This window comes from Zingiber officinale, chromosome 6A, assembly GCF_018446385.1.
Source record: "Zingiber officinale cultivar Zhangliang chromosome 6A, Zo_v1.1, whole genome shotgun sequence".
Classification (NCBI taxonomy): domain Eukaryota; kingdom Viridiplantae; phylum Streptophyta; class Magnoliopsida; order Zingiberales; family Zingiberaceae; genus Zingiber; species Zingiber officinale.
In genome coordinates this window covers 53,173,655-53,191,951 of record NC_055997.1, presented here as the reverse complement: position 1 = coordinate 53,191,951, position 18,297 = coordinate 53,173,655, and the positions used below count along the sequence as shown (strand labels likewise).

General features: G+C 39.3%; 1 long non-coding RNA gene across 1 annotated transcript; it reads left to right on the top strand.

The window, feature by feature from the left end:
* Positions 1–9,367: 9,367 nt before the first annotated feature.
* LOC121993950 lies at positions 9,368–10,048 on the top strand. Its single transcript, XR_006115507.1, has 3 exons — positions 9,368–9,379; positions 9,469–9,569; positions 9,996–10,048. It is a non-coding gene; the product is annotated as an uncharacterized LOC121993950 (long non-coding RNA).
* Positions 10,049–18,297: the final 8,249 nt, after the last annotated feature.

The window sequence follows — 18,297 nt, the reverse complement described above, 5'->3', positions numbered from 1 at the left end:
ACGTTGAGATTTACCGAAGAATCAAAGTTGCTATTAGGAGTATCATTCACGCAACAAAGTTAACTATTCTATATGATAGAGTAACAAGAACGAGTATACCGTATTCGCATAGATCTCTGGAGGGAGCCTTTTTCCGTTGCATTATATTATTTTTCGCATAAGATCTCTACAGATTAGTGCATATATGTTAAGTTCAATAGGAGCAAGTTTGTTATACTTATTTTGTACATGGACAATATATTGCTTGCGAGCAATAATAAGAGTCTCCTGCATGAAACCAAATCATTTCTATCTAGTAATTTTGAAATGAAAGATCTTGGTGAAGCATCCTTTATTTTAGGCATGCAGATCTATCATGATTGCTTAAGAGGTATTCTTAGACTTTTATAATAGACCTATATTGAAAAGGTACTTATAAGGTATGATATATAGAACTATACACCTAGTGGCATACCTATGTTAAGAGGTAACAAGTTCAGCATATAATAATGTTCACGGCTTGAACTTGAAATAAAGAAAATGGAACAATTCTTATGTGCATCAGCAGTGGGAAGTCCCATATATGCACAACTTTGTACTCGATTAGATATAACATTTATAGTGGGGATGCTAGACAAATATATTAATAAATCAGGACCATCACACTAAAAAGTGGTAAAGAGAGTGATGTGAGATTTACAAAAAACTAAAGGACACATGCTCACATATCGAAGATCAGATCATTTTGAGGTGATTGAATATTCAAACTCTGATTTTGCTAAATGCTTAGATAGTAGGAGATCTAGTTTAGGCTATATTTTCATGCTGGCTAGAGGAATTATATCTTGGAAGAGCGTCAAGCAGATGCTAATAGCTACTTTTACTATGCAGGCAGAGTTGATAGCATGATATGAAGCATCCAATCATGTGATTTGACTATAGAACTTCATCACAGCATTGCAGATCATTGATGACATTAACATGCTACTAAGGATCTACTATGATAATAAAGCTGTAAAACTTTATGCCAAGAACAACCGCAGTTCGTCGAAGTTCAAACACAACAACATCCAGTTTCTAGCGATTAAAGAAAGAGTTCAGAATTGTCAGACCATGATAGAGCACATCAGCATAGATTCCATATTGGCTGATCCACTCACCAAAGGCTTGGTACCTAAGGTATTTCATGCACATGTTGTGCATATGAGAGTCCTTCTTATGGAAGAAGAACTCATCTAGTATGAGTTTATATTTATTTTATTACAATGAAGTAATAAAGATAAATATTTTATTTTGATTATTGTACATACTTAAAATTCAAAATATTCATGGGATTTTATTTATTTGTTAGGCACTCTGAAATACAATATCATGATTTACTACTATTTTTAGCATTTGGTGTTTGTAAATATGATATACATTCTATTTAGAAATTATAAGGTTTAGATCATTATTTGCTATTGTAGTTTAGCATTTGGTATTTACAAATATGATCAGACATTTTGGGTTACTTAGTATCAGTTGAAAATTAACATGTATTGATCATATTTTATATAATTTTCACTCTATATATCCACATCTTGATCTATGCCATTAATGACATTAGTATTGTGATTACTGTTATAGCTTGTTACGATCATATACAGTAGTTATGACCTCTTTAGTCCTATACCAATGAAGTTAATGGACCAAATTATTTACAGGGGTATCTTGTACCCATAAAGTATGATATTAACTAAAATTACATTCGTGCATTATCTATAATCAAATATATCCCAAGTAGGAGATTGTTGGATTTAATATCCCTTAAGGTAGGCTCACATGTGATTTAAGAGACTTGCGATACTGAAACCCATTAAGTGATCTAACTTAAAGTTATTAGGTTTCGGGTTATTAGATGTGGGTTCAATGTATATAACCCTTTAGCTCAATCCGTTATTATCTATGAGCTGATAATGGATTGGATTCCTATATAAAGGGAAGTCCCTCATAGGATAATCTTGGCAAAACTTTTAGTTTCCCATTGACTTAGAGCTTTTTGATGTCGTCATCCCCTAAGCCCCTTGGAAGATCCTGCTCGTTTGCTTCCGCTTCTTCTTCCTCCTCCTCAAGATCTTTTGTATTACTTTATTATGCCATGTTTTACATTGAAACTAGATCTTGTTCTTGTTTTTTTTATTCGAATTTTTATTTTGGTTGTCTAGAATTCATGTGGCTTAGGTTTTACAAGATCTAACATTCATCACAAGTAGTGGAGATCTTGCATCTTTTCATGTGGTGGTATATATTTTTGAGAAGGATAAGTAAATGAGTGTTATAACGGAGGAGATAGAATCACTGCATAAGAATAAAACATGGGATTTAGTCAGGTTTCCTGAGGGAAAACAATCTATAGGATGTAAGTAATTGTTCAAGAAGAAGAAAGAGTCGACAAATTAAATGGGCTACTAAGCAAGGAATTTGGCACGAAAGATTTAGGCGAGGCCAAGAAGATTCTTCGGATGGAGATTCACAGGGATAAAGTTGTAGGGAGATTATGGTTATCTCAACATAACTATGTAAAGAAGGTGTTGGATAGGTTCAACATGAAGAATGCAAAGTCGGTGAGCACACTTTTAGCGCATCACTTCAAGTTATCTAGTATACAGTGCCCAAAAATGGAAGAGGAGTTTCAAGAGATATCAAAGGTTCCTTATGCCAATGTAGTTGGTTGTCTGATGTATGATATGATTTGTACGAGAATAGATTTAACATTAGCAGTTAGTATGGTGAACAAGTTTCTCCCAAATCCAAGTCGACCGCATTAAGATGCAGTGAATTAGATTTTCAGATACTTGAAAAATATAACTAATTATGGCATCATGTTCAGTAGACAACTGAAAGATCCTTTAGTTGATGAGTACATGGATACATACTATGTAGGAGATTTAAATGACAGGAGGTCTACTATAGGATACATATTCACTGTGGTGGGGGGACCTATTTGTTGGAAGTCTATGATACAATCTATTGTTGTATTATCAACTACGAAGTTAAAGTACATGGTGGCAGCAGCTGAAGCTACGAATGAAGCTTTATGGTTTACAGAATTGGTCAGAGAACTGTGTGTCTAGTAAGGTGGAGTCAAGTTGTTATGAGATAATCAAAATGTTATCTATTTGGTGAATAATCAAGTGTATCATGTGAGAACTAAGCACATTAATGTAAGGTTTCATAAAATAGAGTTGATTGCTTCTAAAGAAATTCAAATTGAGAATGTTCACATTCTAGGAAATGCTACAGACATGTTTACAAAATCAGTGACCTAGAGAAGTTCAAGCATTGTTTGAACTTGATCCATATCTCTAGATGCTAGAGGAAGAAAGCCCAGACTCAAATATCCAAATGGAGTTTTACTCAAATACTAGTATTCTTCGAAAGGGTGAATATTCGTCAACGTGGAGATTGTTGACGGGTAGCTCATATCTGAGTGAAGGCCAATGTAAGGGATGTTATGGAACAAAAATATATTATGATTTTTTTTAATAGAATTCTATTACGATTTTTCGTAATAGAATTATATAATGAAAATTCATTATATAATTCTGTTATAGTTTTTCAAATCTAGTTTGACATGTTGGGGTTTGAGTACTATTTATAGGAATCATTATAAACCTATGATAATAATGATGTGGATTTTTTTGTGCAAAGAAAATTTTAATAAAGCTTCAACTTTTTTTGTGGAGTAAGCATATCAACGAATCACGATAACTCTTCTCCCTTTACTTCTTCCTCATATTTTGTTCTTTCTTGTGTGTCTTTATCTCGTTGTTCAGCGCGATCTCTTTTTCTCTTCTTTTTCTTTCTTGTACAGGTTGAAAGGTGTTATCCCCTAATAATATGTCATGTATTTTTTTTTATTTTTGATATATTCTTATTACTTAATTAATTTGACTATGTATATTAATTACTTCAAAAATTATGTAATTGCGCTGCTATTGTTTAATTGACTCGAGAATATGGGAGATAAAAAGAAGATTCTATAAAATTGACTACGAAAGATAATTCATAAAAATAATTAATGATAAATTTTAATTATATTTTATTACTATAATGTTTTTTATTTTTTAAATTATTCTTTCGTTTAAAGTATACATATTATACATTAATGTGTCGATATTTCTCAAGTTATTTAAATTAATTTTTTATTAAAAAATTAACAATTTAAGTATTTAAAGATATTTTTAATAATAATTCCTAAATACTTATCTAGTTTTCAAAAGAAAAAATAATTTTAAAAAAACATTAATTCCACATTATTGGAGAACATTTTTAAAAATTCGTGTCATATCTTTAAAAAAAAAATGTCCAGATTTGATTTACTTATAGTAGAGAAATTAATGCTACGTATACATGCAACATTAGGTACATCGCGTTGTCGGCGTTTGGTATCTATATGAAAAATTATTTTAATAGATCATGAGATTATTTTTTAAGGAATATAAAACATGTCATTAGATATATATCCTCTTCCATATATAAAATTATTATGTTAAGATAAATATCTTTTTTAATTTATCTCTTTTCAGAAAGAAACTAAGGTGATAATTTTAATTTTTTCCCCTTCAATTACCTTCATCGCGTTAAAACCAATGTCAGAATGTTTGACCTCCAACCCTTTTAATCAATTAATAGATGTCTAGTCAACCACCAAGATGAGACTTGGCTAGTATCTTCAAAAGGCATGCAACCTATTGAAATCTTTAGTTTGCTTCCAATCGATTTTTAGTTATCTACACATTAACCTCACATTTACTTTTTCTTTTGTTTTAAAAAAAATCAGTATGGTATGTAAAAATTTTTAAAATTATTTTAAAATATTTGAATTATTGTTATAATGGAAAATAATATTTAAAAATATTTAAAAATTTATCTTATGATTTCCAATATTTGATTTTAATGACATTATTACTAAGTATTATGATAATGGAAAAGGTTGTTATGCAACCATTTTCACGACCTCCAACTATGGTCATAAACAAGTCGAGCTTTGAGGTGTTCAAGCTTATTTGATAAGGTAATCAAGTCGAATCGAGCCGAGTTTAAAATGAACCAAACTTTTAAAGTGTAACGTCCGTCCTACTTATTACCCTAAAACCTAAGTCACGGACATTACACTTTTCATACATTCTAAAGATTTCGTTATATGCACACTGCTCGGTTCAAAGATCTACTCTGAACTTGTTTCGACTGTTGAGTCGTGGTTTGGAGCGATGCAGAGCTGAGATGAAGTCTAGAGCTGCTAGAGGGTCTAGGTCGTGTGACCCTGATCGACCGTGTAGCCTCACCCGAGAAGGAGCTAGTCGTGGTCGTGTGGTGATAACCGGTCGTGTGACCTTACCGGGTCCGAGTCTGGGCACGGTCGTGTGTGCCACACGACCGTGTAAGGCCTTCCCTGCTAGTGCAGGGCACGACCATGTAAAGGACACACGGTAGTGTCACCTTTGAAGCAAGACCCATCACCTGACCGTGTGTGTCACACGACCGTGTGGCATTTCCAGAGGCTAAGCTTTGCATGGCCGTGTGTAGCACATGGCCGTGTAACCCCTTCCAGAGACTAGGTTGGGCACGACCGTGTATACCACACGACCGTGTAAGTCCTCCAGAGAGGGAACATGGCACGACCGTGTAAATTTAAACGGTCGTGTCAACTTGGCCAAGAGAAGAAAGTTCGGGTCGTGTGACTCCACACGGCCGTGTGGGGATCACACACCCCACTCTGGCACGACCGTGTAAAACCACACGACCGTGTCACCTTGGCCGAGAGCAGGAGGTGCACGATCGTGTGAATTCACACGGCCGTGTCACTTTGGCCAAAAGGGAGAGGACCGGGGCCGTGTGACTCCACACGGTCGTGTTACGGGTCGTGTGGGGGTCACGCTCAGCCCTACAAAAGAGGTTGTTCTCCCCTTTGTTCTCCTCCTTGGACTATCATTCTATCCCTTTTCTTGAGGAAGAGTCTGTGACACACTAATTACTACCAAACTGTAAATCATCATAAGCAACTCTTAACAGTGTTTGTTTCATGCATAGCCAAAAGATAGGAAAATACACTACACCAAGGTTTAACATGTTCCTTGCACTAGCAAGTTCCAAGATCTTCTTCCATGGTTCCGACACACACACCCACCGAGCACTGTTCCTGCTGCCCTCTCTTACTCGAGCTTTCCTTTACCTTTATCTGCAGTACAAGGAAATGCAAATCTATAAGCGGATGCTTAGTAAGTACCATCTACTCACAAAACGATACATTAAAAGAAGACATCTTTTTAAAACTACTGGAGGGAAACGCAAGCATGCACTTGATAGTAACTCACACTAAAACCATACTTCGGAAATATGTACATGACATGCATTTTTAAAACCAGTTTATCATGCGAGCCATCAACTTAAAAACCATTATAGGAATGTAAGGAATACAGGATTCTTGGCATATTATAGAGTTCATCAAGGCTACACAATATGACTCAAATTCTCAACTTGGGAAGCTTACACTAAAACAAGCCATGAAATTTGAAAACATTTTAGTACATAATTAGTGAAAATAATAATCATCTTGCTTTGGGCCCGACATTGTACCACTTTGCGCGCATCCTTAATAAGAGCTGAGGTAGTTAATCCCGAACCTATCAAGGTACTACTAAGCAATTTAGGGGTCTAGGGGTGATCTAGGAGCCCCCCAATGGACCTTGTGTCCGGTACATGCCTTTTTAAAGTAAAATATTTTCTTTTAACTATTAATTTCTTGTACTTGCACTTGCTTGGTATTTAACCAAACACCTTATGTGCGTTTAATTTTCCCGTACTTATAGGGAAGCACTTTAGACACTTGATTATACTTCTTAGTCCCAAAACTTAATAGGAAGCAAATCAAGATGATCTAAACATGCTCTTAATCCCAAAAATTTAGAGGGCATCATACATAATATGACATGCTTCTTCCTTAACACGTCTAAATCATATTTCAACATGCATCTTCTAAATCATGCATAAAAGACATTACAAAACACATATTTAAAGCAACTTATACTGAAGGTGAGAGATACTTACATCCTTTCGCTATTCCTTACGATTATACCACTAGGGTTTTGGGAGAATAAGCTTCCCTTATATGCCTTGGTCTCCGGATTTCTCCTCCCCTACGTACTAATCCTCATGGAGAAGCCTCCTCTTAGGTTCTTTTCTTGAAAAACTTTGGAAATTTGGAACCCTAGGGTTCTTGGCCGAAAAAGTACAAGAGGGGAGAGGGAATTCAGCTAGGGAGGAAGAAAGGGAATCAAGAGTTAGGTTTTTAGTCTCTTTATTTTCTTTTTATACTAAGTGGAAGTTGAAACATCTCCTAGCACAAAATCTGCTTATAAGGAATTGTTTCCTATTGCTAATGTGATGTTTTACCACCACCTTAATGGTAACTTAAACTAATTTCAACTAAGAGGTCTCAGGATCAAATCTTTGCCCGGGCTATTTATGAATATATTTTTATTTCTTTTATCTTCTTCTATTTCTTTTTGCCCTTTTAGAATAGAGGAAATTTACGGGTGTTACATGAAATGAGTGTTCGAGCTTGACTTGGTTTATTTTTTATGAGCTTGAGCTTGTTTGAAGCTTGACTTGAGCTTGGTTCGTTTAGATGTTATCAAGCTCTCAATTCAACCTTGGTTTGAGCTTGGCTTGAGTTTGGTCCGTTTAGATTTTATCAAGCTCTCAATTTAAGTTTGTTTGATTGTTCGAAACTTTTAGTTGTTTGATTGGTTATTGAGCTTGATAATTTAAAATTTTTTATTTTATTTTATTGTTTATTTAGCATATTGAAAAGAGTTTTATTAATAAATATAGTTCGTTAACATTGTTCATGAACGTTGTTCACGAACGTTAACGAGTTGAACACATATGTGTTCAACCTTGTTTGTTTAGCTTAACGAGCTATTCAAACTTGTTTGTTTAATTAATCTTATATATATTGAACGAACATAAACAAACTCTTACCAAGCCGAACACCAAGTTTGTTCACGAACACTTGGTTCATTTACAACCCTACCTCCAACATTATAGTAGAAAAGGTCGAAGCATTTTGTCACAATAGGTCTTTAATCAATTTGTGTTCGCAAATCATAAGGCGGAGTCTTTAATATAGATTAACACGAGGTTAATGAGCAAAATCTTCTTTTGGATTCTATAAAGAACTACAAATTGTAAAGATGCATGACAACATTGATATCTAGATTAAGATACTATGTGACACAGTCATCATATTGAGTCATCTAAAACAGGGAGCCACAGTTAATTGCTGAACGCTCGAGTGACTAAGCACCCTGAGTGTTTGAGTGGTCGAGCGCTAAACTCCTGAGCACCCGAGTGATGATAATCACCCAAGTGTTGATCACCTGAGCACCTAAGCACTTAAGCTCCTGAGCATGGTCGAGCAACCTGAGCACCTGAGTGTTGATCGCCCGAGCACCTTGAGTGGCCGAGTGGCTGAGCGCTCGATCGTCAAACGTTTGATTGCCCAAGTGTCAAACATTGCTCAAGCCCTAGTGAATTGTGGAACACTGAATACTCGAGCAGTCGAGCACCTTAAGTGCCCAAGCACCTAAGTGCCAAATTTTCGAGCACCCGAGTGCGACTGAGCACCCCAATCACCCAAATGTTGATCACCCGAGAACTCGAGCCTTGATCGTCTGTGTAAAATACCGAAAAAAATAGAGAATAATAATAAGGGAATTTTTCGGAATTTTTGGAAATTTTTCGGGAATTTTTCGGAACTCGTATGGACAAGTTAACGGGGATAAAAACGGGGTCCGGGAAAAACCTGTTTAGGCTACCTAATTTAAAGAGGAAAAGTTCGATTTTTATTTTTCTTTTTCCTTGTTTTTCTTATTCCCTTCTCCCGAACACCGAGTCGCCGACCCTATTGCCAAAACCGCCACGCAACAGTTCCCTCTCCTCTTCCTCTCCTTTGGCCGTCGCGACGCCGACCTCGATCTGCCGGCCTCTCAGCCATAGCGCCGGCCCTCATTCTACTCTTCTGAGCGTCGGCAACCGAGCACCTCTCCTTTGCCTAGTGTTCGTGCCCTAGCCACTTAACGCCGCCGGTCATCTCTTCCCTAGCTGTGATCCAGACACCGCGGTTGTCGTTCATCCACACAACCAGCCAAAGCAGAGGTTCTTCCTCTTCCTCTCGAGTCCATGGCCGAACTCCTCTCCGGCCAAGAGCTGAGCATACTTCCTTTGGTCGGTCAGAGCTGATCCGCCATCTACGCCGCGCCCTAGCTTTTCTATTGCCGGTTCTTTCTTCACTCATCTCATCTATCTGCTTTTGTTGAATCGCTTGCAGAGAGGAAACTGCCGCCACAGAAATTGGGTAAGGCATTTTGGTTTTGGATTTATAGAGATCTGAATTCCAATTTTTGTATAAGAGTTTTGTGCTAAGTTAGTGGGTGATGGTTGTAGCTCCGGCTTTGCCTTGGTAGCAGCTTTACGGTAGCTTTGGCCATGAATTTCTGTCTGCAAGTATCTCTTCCGTGGCTCAACTGAGGAGTCTCCAAATCTAGGTGAGTTTTGGAAGATGAATTAAATGATTTGTATGGTTTGAGCAATGAAATGTCTAAGTATTAGATCAGTGCTGGTTTTGTTCAGTTTCAGCAGATTTGACAGAACTAACCATGTGACATTAGGTAGATCAGAATTTGAGTTATTGGTATTGCTTTTTATTAGGTAAGCATAGGGTTAATTACATTAACTTCTGTGTAGGCCCTGTATGGTGTTTTACTTGGTAGACATTGTTGGTGAGAGCACTAACCACTGTGATCTTCCTTTTTGGTTTGATCCTAAGGTAAGGTTTAATGAATACAATCAATTATGTTGGTTGATTTGGATGATGTGATTAGGGTTTTACCCTAAATTAGTCGTACGAATTTTTATTTAGCTATTTAATGAATTGTTAGCTAAATAAAAATGTATATGTATTATTGACACAGGACTTTGACGCGAGACGAGCATCTCGATGTCGGATTGGACCGGATACGATACTCTTATCGGAGGCGGGTACCTTGACTTATCTTTTTGATATGTCTTGTTGATATGTCTAGTAGGTTATATAGCCTTTAGTAATAATTATGTTCGTCCTTATTTCGGTACGTCACTACCGGATTCTCGTTACATGCATGTTTGCTCACCTGTTATGCATTTTATGCTAGTATCCATATGATTATATATATGCTCAGTGAGGTAGTGACATAACATGCTTGTTATGTTCAGGACCTAGGTTTTTTTTTTTTTTGATATCCTATCTGACCTGTGTACTTTAGACCTTCGTATTTGACCATCGATATTATGATACTCATTTTATGTATATGGATATGGTTATGCTGATCAGTTTATTGCCATGCTTAGTGTCATGCATCATGATTGCATGCTGCGCGATTGTCGGCTCCACTATGGTAGAGCACATCGCCAGTTACATGTACTGCACACACCACCACTCATGGGTTAGTGGTATATCAGACAGGTGTGTGGCGGTTCTGCTGTTTGGCTCCGTTGGTCTGAGGACTCAGCGTGGTAGCCGGCAGACAGTTTCGCTCTGTTTGGCTCCATTTAGTGTAGCGAGTAATGGCCGTGACGGTGGACTCTGTTTGGCTCCGTTGGTCAGGTGACTCAGCGTGGTAGCCGGCAGAGATACCTCCCCGTTATCGTATACCGGGAGATGAGAGCATTGAGCTCCCCCATTTATGATTTGGGGTCAGAGGACAGGAGTACTCCGACAGCATCCCATCCACTCACTCACTCATCAGGTGTAGTGATGGTAGAGTGCACGGTTGTCACAGCCCTACCTACTCGGCCTCACTATTGTGTGTGAGATGACTGACTGGCGTCAGGGGTGACCAGGACGCATCATTGACATCATACGCATTTTTTTGCATTTACTGCTTGTGTTTGCTGCACTTATATGCTGCATTTGGATGGATGCATATGTTTGACATGCATACAGGATTTATGACACTTCCGGTCTGACGACCTGATTATTCTGATAGGTGGCCCTGGTGAGTGCAGTACTCTTCAGCCTTTTCTATTATGCATTACCTTCTTTTGTTCAGGAGACTGTACTCCATAGTTATTACTATTTGATATAGTTTACTATACATGTCAACTAGGTATCTGCTGAGTTGTTGAACTCACCCCCGTGGACTCTATATTTTTCAGGTACCAGGTTGTTATGATGTCGCTTGGAGTATCCTGTCTGCTGGTCCCCACGTCACATCAGAAGACTTATCGGTTGCACGTATGTTTTGTTTGTTTATGTATCAGTTTGTTTAGCTCTGTACTCCAGTTTTGTTTTTGGAGTGTTGATGTTGTTATGTGGTATTTTGTATTTGTTGTTGGTTGTGTAAGCCTAGCCGGATAGCAGTTTTTGTGCTTTGGTTTGTATTGGGTTTCTGTCATTTTCGTTGTGTTGGTTTTATTCCAGCCGTGTGGGCTGATGATATATATATATAACTGCGTGGTTGTGTGTATATTCCTGCCGCCTGTGGCTGATGTATATTATGTCTGTAGAAATGCTTCAGATTGTCACCCGTATAGGGGAGGTGCTGCCGAAATTTCTTCGGACAGGGACTCCTCTGGGGCGTGACAATTTATTGGTATCAGAGCAGGTATACGATACTTGCTACGTATTCTGGATTTTTGAGATTTATCTGATACCCATTTATTTGGTATCAGAACTCTGCTTACGAGTCTTATTTTTCTGTGTTTCGGATTTCGTGTTTTAGTCTTCTCGATGTGATTTTTCGGGTTTTTGGGACCTGGCAGCAACAGGACATCTCCAAGCTATAGGAGGTATGTTGGTATATACTGTTATCCTACCTTTCTGTTAGTATATGCCCAGTTGACTATTACAGTTTATCACCTGTATTAGCATACTTTATTAGTACCTGTCTGGTTGTTGTAGCGTATATTACATGTGATGGGTTAGCCACTGATCTTGATTGACCTTAATAGAGATTAAGGATTATAGGCTTTGGTGATTTTACATGTCATACACTAGTAGTTTTTAGCTTATGTTATTACTAGTTGGTTAGCAGATTGAGGCACATGCCAGTCTCTGCTTTTATTAGCTGGGTAGTGGATAATATTTATATCTTTATGTTGACCTAGCCAGTAGTATACCATGTTATCTTAGTTAATTTCATCCGTAGATAATTAATTTACTCTTGTTAAATCGGTCAGTAGAAGATAGATTGATGTTTGTTGACTTGGGTAGTCGTGATCGATTTACCTTAGATGCTTGTAGAGACTTTATTTATTCTTGATTAGTTAGTAGATGACCGATTAGTTTTGTTGATCCGATCAGTAGGGGATTGACCTACTTTACTTTTAGATGTTTGAATCTTGGGTTATTCGTGCTTAGTTGGATATCTTGAGCACATCGAGTACCTAGCTTATACTGACGTGGGAAAGGATTGAATTAGCAATATACTATTGACGATTTGGTCAGTCGATAGAGGATCGATGTATCCTATTCCATGAGAACTTTAATTTTAGACTATATGTACCTAATAGGATAACTTAGAAGGTGGCATAGGGTTTGTGTGGTAGATTGGATTAAATATGCTGATTATGCATATCTATGAATTGTACATATGATTGTTATGAGTTGAAGGAGTTCTATAATGGATAGTTCATTTGTAGATAGTGTGGGTATTCCCATCTAGATATGGTTATTGTAGGTTCCTTGTGGATTATAGCTATTTAGTTAGCTGTACGTGCCTGATTGACATATTGGAGGTATCTTATCGATTTAAATCTGTGTCGTGGTATGTGCACATGGGTGTGAGTGTCATGTTGGAAGTATCTTGTCGACTACATCGGTGTTGAGATATGTACATATGTGTTTGGTGTGGTATCTGAGGTATCTTGTTGATTATGTGTGATTTGTGAGTGCACCTGAGTTTAGTATGCCTTATTAGAAGTATATGTTGATTATACTCTTGGCATATGTGTATATTTGTCATGTGAGTGTTGTTTAAGGGGTATTGTTGATTTTACCTACGATGATATATGCACACGGGTTCGGTATACATTGTTGGAGGTGTCACGGTGATCTATACTATGATGTGAGTATATTTGGTATGTACTAATTGGAGGATTTTATCGATCATTCATATGTTGTGTGTGCACGTGTGTCAGATGTATGGTTGGTAGCATCATGATGATTCTACCTATATTAAATGTAGAATGTTAAATGTCTACATTATGATACTGGTTGTTTTACTCGGTCAACTAATTCTCCCATTAGTGGGTGACCGACCCACTAGGAGGATGATAGAGTTGACTATGGATTTGATTTGCTTACTGGGTGGTTATACCCTAGGCTACCCACAGTGATCTGTGGTTGAGTGATTTCGTGCAGCCTCTAGTTGGATAGTTAGGTGCCTTGGATATTTATGGATCGTTTGTGGTGGAGCGGAGCTCCCACATATTATTGTTAGTTTGTGATAGAGCGTTGCTCTTACATATTTTGGATTATTGTGGTGGAGCGTTACTCCCACTTATTATGGATTGTTTGTGATAGAGCGTTGCTCCCACATATGTGGTATTTCGTGTGATGGAGCGTTGCTCTCACACTAGAGTATTTATTCCTTGGTGATTTATGTTGTTGGTAATTAGATTTTCGACTTATTATCAGAGATCTTATGGTTAGGAATGTCTGTGATACGGACATTTTGTGTCTTGATTTTACCATTAGGGCTTGGAAAGCCTTAGATGTTTTCAGAGACTTGATGATTTTAGTATTTCCAGGATGTTTGGATTGGTTTCCATTGTCTTTGTTGACGATGTTGTGATCTATTTCGGATTCGCGGTGAGTCACGCACATCATCTTTGCATAGTTCTAGAGATGTTTCGATGGGAACATCTATATGCGAAGATCAGTAGTGCGTATTTTGGTTGTCTTCTGTGAGATGTTTGAGACACACAGTCACCAGTAGGGTATACTGTGGTTCCACAGGAGATTGAGTTTGTTGTCGTTGGGAGTAGTCGTAGTCTATACAGGAGACTCGCAACTTCCTTGGTCTGGCTCGATATACAGACGATTCGTTGGGGATTTTTCACGCGTTGTTACGCCAATGACACGCCTGACCAGGAAAGGCGTGAAGTTCACGTGGTTCGAGGACTACGAGACCAGCTTCCAGGAGCTGAAGTGGAGACTAGTGTTGGCTCCGATTTGGTTTTACCTTCGGGAGAGGACAGATTCTTGTTCTATACCGACGCATCTCTACAGGGTTTGAGCGCTGTTTTGTTTCAGCACGACAGGGTAGTCTCCTACTTCTCGGCAGTTGAAGGAGCATGAGGAGAACTACCCAGTACATGATTGGTAGATGACCACCATTATTTTTGCCTTGAAGATTTGTCAGCATTATCTATACAGTGTGACATTTGAGATTTTCACTGACCATAAGAGTCTCAAATATCTGTTTACTTAGAAAGGAACGTAATCTCCGACTGAGGAGATGGATGAAATTTTTTAAAGATTACGATTGTACCATTAGCTATCACATGGGGAGAAGCTAATGTGGTTGTCGATGCACTTAGCCGGAAGACTAGAGGGACTTTGGCTTGCCACCGAGTTATGGTTATGAATTTGATTTAGGGATTCTCCGAATTGGGCCTTGAAGAGCAGGGACAGACAGAGCAGGGTACTCTGGTTACCATGGTTGCTCAGTCGTCAATCAGGACGAGGATCCGAGAGCCCTAGGTTGCTGATCAGTAGTTGCAGTTTATTTGCAGCTAGATAGCTTCTGGGCAGCAGACCGAGTTCACACGAGACGAGGAGGGTATTATATACTCCCGAGGCAGATTGTGCGTATCTCAGTCTCATCCGGTCTTACAGGAGCTACTTCAGGAGACTCATCACTCTCGATTTGCGATCCACCCAGGCGGTACCCGTATGTACCGAGATTTGAGACGTTCTTATTGGTGGAACGGTATGAAGAAAGACATCGCGAAATTTGTAGCGAGATGTCTGGTTTGTCAGTAGGTGAAGTATGAGCACCAGATACCTACCGAATTATTTTAGCGGATTCCTATTCCTGAGTGGAAATGGGAACATATTACCATGGACTTTGTGGTGAGTCTATCTAGAACACGACGAGGTCATGATGCGATTTGGGTAATCGTTGATCGATTAACCGAATCCGCACACTCGTTAGCAATCCGGAGGACTGTTTTCCTGGATCGATTGGTAGATCTGTTTTGCTGGAGGATCATCGGATCACGTGGTGTTCCGTTGACTATTATTTCAGATAGAGACCCCGGTTCACGTCTTTTTTTTTTGACAAAGTCTGCAGCAGGCCTTGCGCATGCAGCTCTATTTCAGTACAACTTTCCATCCGTAGACAGATGGACAGTTAGAGCGGACCATTCAGACGCTAGAGGATTTGCTGGGGTTTTGTGTATTGGATTTTAGAGGTAGTTGGGAGGACCATTTGCCATTGGGAGTTCATCTACAACAACAGTTTGCATTCGGCTATCCAAATGCCACCGTTTGAAGTGTTGTATGGTAGGTCTTGTCGGACACCCACCCTCTGGATGAGGTTGGGGAGGCCCAGCAGTTGGGACCTCATAGAGCTCAGTAGGAGGCAGAGTTGGTCCGTACTATCAGACGGAGGATGTCAAAGGCACAGGACCGCCAGAAGAGTTATGCTGACCGGAGTCGGAGACTTTTAGAGTTCTCCATTTGCGATCATGTATTTCTTCGAGTTTTACCCACGAAAAGGGGTGAAGAGATTGGCCTCAGAGGTAAGCCAGCTCCGCGATACATTGGACCTTTCCAGATCTTGGAGAGGATGGAGCGGTAGCTTACTGGCTAGCACTACCACCGTCCTTGGTAGGCGTGTACGATGTGTTCTACGTGTCTATGTTGAGGAGATATGTACCCGAACTGACGCATGTGCTGACAGATATCTTAGTTCCTATTCAGCCTGACATCACTGATGAGGAGGTTCTGGTACAGATTCTGGACTAGAAAGAGTGTCAGTTGCGGAACAAGACTATCCGCCTAGTTAAAGTCGGATGGCAGCATCATACGGACGAGGAGGCTACCTAGGAGCTCGAGGATACGATCCGAGCTCGATACCCCTACCTTTTCACTTGAGGTATGTGGTTTAATTTACCGTTCAGCATTTATACGCTTTACCTGTTGTTAGTATTTGCTGATGGTAGATACTGAAATTTGGGGACCAAATTTTTATTAGTGAGGGAGAATGTAAAATACCGAAAAAATAGATAATAATAATAAGGGAATTTTTCGAAATTTTTGGAAATTTTTCGGGAATTTTTCGGAGCTCGTATGGACAAGTTAACGGGGATAAAAACGGGGTCCGGGAAAAACCTGTTTAGGCTACCTAATTTAAAGAGGAAAAGTTCGATTTTTATTTTTCTTTTTCCTTGTTTTTCTTATTCCCTTCTCCCGAACACCGAGTCGCCGACCCTATTGCCAAAACCGCCACGCAACAGTTCCCTCTCCTCTTCCTCTCCTTTGGCCGTTGCGACGCCGACCTCGATCTGCCGGCCTCTCAGCCATAGCGCCGGCCCTCATTCTCCTCTTCTGAGCGTCGGCAGCCGAGCACCTCTCCTTTGCCTAGTGTTCGTGCCCTAGCCACTTAACGCCGCCGGTCATCTCTTCCCTAGCTGTGATCCCGACACCGCGGTTGTCGTTCATCCACACAACCAGCCAAAGCAGAGGTTCTTCCTCTTCCTCTCGAGTCCATGGCCGAACTCCTCTCCGGCCAAGAGCTGAGCATACTTCCTTTGGTCGGTTGGAGCTGATCCGCCATCTGCGCCTCGCCCTAGCTTTTCTATTACCGGTTCTTTCTTCACTCATCTCATCTATCTGCTTTTGTTGAATCGCTTGCAGAGAGGAAACTGCCGCCACAGAAATTGGGTAAGGCATTTTGGTTTTGGATTTATAGAGATCTGAATTCCAATTTTTGTATAAGAGTTTTGTGCTAAGTTGGTGGGTGATGGTTGTAGCTCCGGCTTTGCCTTGGTAGCAGCTTTACGGTAGCTTTGGCCATGAATTTCTGTCTGCAAGTATCTCTTTCGTGGCTCAACTGAGGAGTCTCCAAATCTAGGTGAGTTTTGGAAGATGAATTAAATGATTTGTATGGTTTGAGCAATGAAATGTCTAAGTATTAGATCAGTGCTGGTTTTGTTCAGTTTCAGCAGATTTGACAGAACTAACCATGTGACATTAGGTAGATCAGAATTTGAGTTATTGGTATTGCTTTTTATTAGGTAAGCATAGGGTTAATTACATTAACTTCTGTGTAGGCCCTGTATGGTGTTTTACTTGGTAGACATTGTTGGTGAGAGCACTAACCACTGTGATCTTCCTTTTTGGTTTGATCCTAAGGTAAGGTTTAATGAATACAATCAATTATGTTGGTTGATTTGGATGATGTGATTAGGGTTTTACCCTAAATTAGTCGTACGGATTTTTATTTAGCTATTTAATGAATTGTTAGCTAAATAAAAATGCATATGTATTATTGACACAGGACTTTGACGCGAGACGAGCATCTCGATGTCGGATTGGACCGGATACGATACTCTTATCGGAGGCGGGTACCTTGACTTATCTTTTTGATATGTCTTGTTGATATGTCTAGTAGGTTATATAGCCTTTAGTAATAATTATGTTCGTCCTTATTTCGGTACGTCACTACCGGATTCTCGTTACATGCATGTTTGCTCACCTGTTATGCATTTTATGCTAGTATCCATATGATTATATATATGCTCAGTGAGGTAGTGACATAACATGCTTGTTATGTTCAGGACCTAGGTTTTTTTTTTTTGATATCCTATCTGACCTGTGTACTTTAGACCTTCGTATTTGACCATCGATATTATGATACTCATTTTATGTATATGGATATGGTTATGCTGATCAGTTTATTGCCATGCTTAGTGTCATGCATCATGATTGCATGCTGCGCGATTGTCGGCTCCACTATGGTAGAGCACATCGCCAGTTACATGTACTGCACACACCACCACTCATGGGTTAGTGGTATATCAGACAGGTGTGTGGCGGTTCTGCTGTTTGGCTCCGTTGGTCTGAGGACTCAGCGTGGTAGCCGGCAGACAGTTTCGCTCTGTTTGGCTCCGCTGGCATTTAGTGTAGCAGCGTAGTAGCCGGCAGACGGTGGACTCTGTTTGGCTCCGTTGGTCAGGTGACTCAGCGTGGTAGCCGGCAGAGATACCTTCCCGTTATCGTATACC